This window comes from Solanum pennellii, chromosome 9, assembly GCF_001406875.1.
Source record: "Solanum pennellii chromosome 9, SPENNV200".
NCBI lineage: Eukaryota > Viridiplantae > Streptophyta > Magnoliopsida > Solanales > Solanaceae > Solanum > Solanum pennellii.
This window is the reverse complement of record NC_028645.1, coordinates 67,448,224-67,448,662: the sequence shown is the minus strand read 5'-3', so window position 1 is coordinate 67,448,662 and position 439 is coordinate 67,448,224.

Below are 439 nucleotides of genomic sequence, written 5' to 3'. Positions count from 1 at the left end.
TTCATAGCATCTAAATATGTCGTTAAATAATATACTAATCGTGGCAACAAATTAATGAGAACAATCTGTTTTTTTTAACAAACCTCATGATTGGTTCCGGATTAGTTATCACATATTTGTTGTTGTGTGCTGAAGGAATATTGATTGTATTAAAGTGTTAAGGAAATACATGGGAGATATATATAGGAGATATAGGAAGGAGTATTAATTCTAATAGGACTAGGATGTAAAATTAGGTCTGAGGCCTAACTCACACCCCAAAAGCTAGCTCAAAGGGAGGAGGATTGCCCAAGCCTTATAAGGAGTCCACCCATCTCATTAATCACCGATGTGGGACTTTTGTCATTCTTTAACACCCCACCTCACGCCCAGTGCTTAGCATCTGGTGCGTGGGCAATTTTGATTTTGGGGACCCCAACATCGGGTGAGACGGGCCCTG